We start from the raw sequence: 3,463 nt of genomic DNA, 5'->3' as shown, positions 1-3,463 counted from the left end.
GACTCAATCCTTTTAACTCCTCATTATTAAAAAAATATTGATTTTATTATTATATATAGATTATAATCAAATTAATAAAATGAAAACATTATAATCTTATCTTAAATTAATTCAATTTTTTAGTTATTTAAAAGATTTCAAAAATAACCTAAAGCAACACCTATCAAAATTCTAGTCAAAACTGTAATTTTAGTTACCATGCATTCTTCTTCCAAATAAAATATTAGAACATAAGTAGTTCATATTCATAGATTGAAAGTTAAACTTTTCGTGAAACAAGTCGGTGGTTATTGAGGTTATGCATTTTAAAGAAAATATTAAAAAGAGTAGTCTATGGAAGTTACAAATTGGTCTAGAAATTAGTGGAAATTTTGGTATGATTTTTGCTAAAATTTGGTAGAAATTTTGAGAAACCTAAGTTATAGTTGTACCGTTCGTGGGAAAATAACAAATAATGTTAGATGATCCAAAAATAAAATATTATCATAGATTATAAAGTTGGAATAAAATATTTATTAATTTAATATATTAAATTAATAATTATTATTCTAGAATATTTAATTATTTAATGGAGACATTTAGAATTAGTATATTGTTGTAACAAGATATGACTCTCCAAATGTGTCGTATCTTAGGCTCTATTTTAGGAGATTTGTTAGCTAGTTGTTTTGAATAGCATTTATTATAAATGGACACTTGTTATTTAATAGTTAGGACATTGAGCTTATAAATAGCTCATTACAAGAGTGTTTGGTTGTTCTGGTGTAAACTCTTGCAAAATCAAATATGTCATTGTTTTTCTGATTAATAAAATTATGTGTCTGAGGAAACTTCTGCCATTATTGTGCTATTAGAGCGCCAGTAATGTTGCAATGGATGTGAAGAGGAGATTCCAGCTCTACAAGTTTTTGGAAAACTCCATTGAACTGCTCAGCATATGATTGGTATGGAATTTGTCCAGTTTTTTGTTTTAAAAGAACAAAAATTTTATTATTGATTTTAGATTTGTAAATTCTAAAATCATTTTTATTATAAAAAATATGCAAAATCTGTGTGACATTTCTGAAAAATCTGTATGACTATTGTGATGCAACGATGTGGATTTGCATCTATTGAGTGACGATGCTAGCATCAACATTCAGAATTTGACAAAGACTCTTGCACCCGGCGGATCCTCTAGTTTCTGTCATGAGATCATCTGACTTCTTCAGACTTCTTTGATTCCTGTGTTCTCACACTTGACTTAAGTCTCTCCCTCGAAACCGCTGTGAGTGCATACTGTATCACATGATTGGATATAGTTGCCCCTTCCAGCTGACACCCCATTAGATGATAAAGATATTGCTGCAAAGCTGGAAATTGTTCTAGCAATTCAGGAGTGTCCAGTTCCCTAGTTCTCAAGTGCTCTGTTTCAATGTCATATTTCAGTACACAGTAGCATTCCAATCGTTCTTCCAGGAACAATGCATATGCACGTACCCACGCTGAATAGTCCCAAGCATTTTGACTTGAATCATCCTTGAAGTAAGATAAATTGAGAATGTGGCCTCTGGATCTACTATAATTGATCAATTCCTCCCAAAATGTGGGGTCAACCTCTCTCAAAGCTCGATGGATAACAATTAAGGTTTTTAACGCAACCACCCAGTTGTGAGTCTTGGAAAGACGTCTTGCAAGAGCATGGATGCAATATTCCACATCTGCCTAAGGCCTTGCAGCCGATGTTGCTGCAAAAATAATTCAGATATGCTTTTCTTTTGCTGGCCACTCAACATGATTTGTGGCCTTCACAATAGCAATGTCTAGATCCTTGTAATCACTGTTCACTTTGGCAAGACTAATTGTTGTTGTATCTTTCAGTACACCTCTGCGAAATGGGATTCTCCACATCCGTCAATGCCAATTTCCACTTCTCAATGGTAAGCTCGAAAGGATCGCTTCACATATTTGAGGAATCAGATTCTCACTGCAACTGGGTTCTGGGCAATGAATGGGAAGCGAATTTTCTTGAAATTTACCATGGACTTCTTGACCAAGCTTGCCAGTCTTCGCATTCAGGACAAACCACCATCTACTCCAGCCAGTAGCCAGTGTCAACAAACGTAGTTTACCGTCACATTTGCGGCTGAAAACAACTAGTTCTGTTAGATTGAATTCATCTGCAGTGTGTTTACTTTCAATGAAAAATCATGGGTTTTGGAAGAAGAAATGAAGGAATATTGTATTTTGGAGAGATATGGTGATTTTTTAATTTTGGGAATTTATTGTTTGTGGAGTAATAAGGTCATTTGTAAATCTTTGGAGTAATAAGGAGATTTTAATTGTAATTTTTATTTGGAGGGATAAGTGTGACATTGTAACTCAAAGTAATTTTACTTTGAGGGGGCTAATTTTTTTTACCAAGTTTTGCAAGAGCATCATTGTAAAAGTCAAATTTTGAAATTTACCTTGTAAATATTTGAGAATTTGACTAGAGCCAAGTGTAAAGCTCAGTCATTTTTTCTCCTGCTTCAACAACTATATGAGGATCAAGGCTAAGCCCCGATAGATCATTTTTTATTGCATTGTGTGTTGCATGTTGTGTTGCCCATCTTGATATTTTTTTCTTCTGAGTCTAATTCTTGGTGCGAAGCTTCAACGCTACAATGTCAAAGTTGACTAATTTGTTTTCTGATTCCGACAAACTTGAAGGTACAAAATCCTATAAAACATGGCAACACCTCATCGAAAGTGTTGTGGGGAAAAATGCCTATGCAGGACGATCCTATCCACCTAAGGTGTGACAGTGCCTTAGCAACAAACAGAGACAGCTATTCTAGTATTCTTCCTTTATGAATTAGAATGAAGAGAGATGGATGGACTAACCGGTGTCTTCCGTTTGTCCCTCAATCTGGTTTCTCTTCTCTTAGAGAGTTCTCAGCTACTTGCCTTCTCGCGCGCCCAGCTTCAACAGGTCTCTGCAAGATCACAAGAAGAGAACACTACACAAGACATGGATTCATATTCATAACTAGTTCAGGATTAGAAACAAACTAAACATACTAATGAGCTCATACATCAAAGATACATCAGTATATAGGAGAAACCAAGATAGTTTTATTGATGAATAACAAGGTTCAGGAAGAGATACAACCAAGAAGGCTCCAATCCAGCATCTCCTTCCCAGCAAATGGAATTCCTATCTTCACCTCCCTTCAAAGCATTAAGCACCCAACAATTCCAATCTCAAACCAACAGTAATTCTTCGCAATAACAAAATTCCAGCCTCCCGATCTCATGTGGGAGAGATCCATATATAGATGTTTGGAGAGAGGATGAGTCAGCTTGAGATCTGACTAGTGTCCTCTCCCTCTGTCAGTTCTTGATTCCACTTGGAGGTTCTTGCTTCCACTTGGAGATTGAGAACCTCTTACTCATCACCAGTCGAATTCACTGAGGCAAGTGTCATTGAGGAAGATTTTGG

At 35.3% G+C, this 3,463-nt stretch overlaps 1 pseudogene; it reads right to left on the bottom strand.

Annotated features, from left to right (window-relative positions):
• Positions 1-1,194: 1,194 nt before the first annotated feature.
• LOC149148653 (putative clathrin assembly protein At5g35200 pseudogene) lies at positions 1,195-1,890 on the bottom strand (annotated as a pseudogene).
• Positions 1,891-3,463: the final 1,573 nt, after the last annotated feature.

The sequence above is a fragment of the Pinus tabuliformis genome, chromosome 9, assembly GCF_031772625.1.
Source record: "Pinus tabuliformis cultivar Carrire ecotype Pingquan chromosome 9, CPIR1, whole genome shotgun sequence".
Lineage (NCBI taxonomy): Eukaryota > Viridiplantae > Streptophyta > Pinopsida > Pinales > Pinaceae > Pinus > Pinus tabuliformis.
Note: the sequence above shows the minus strand (reverse complement) of the source record. Positions and strands in the feature narration are given on the sequence as shown.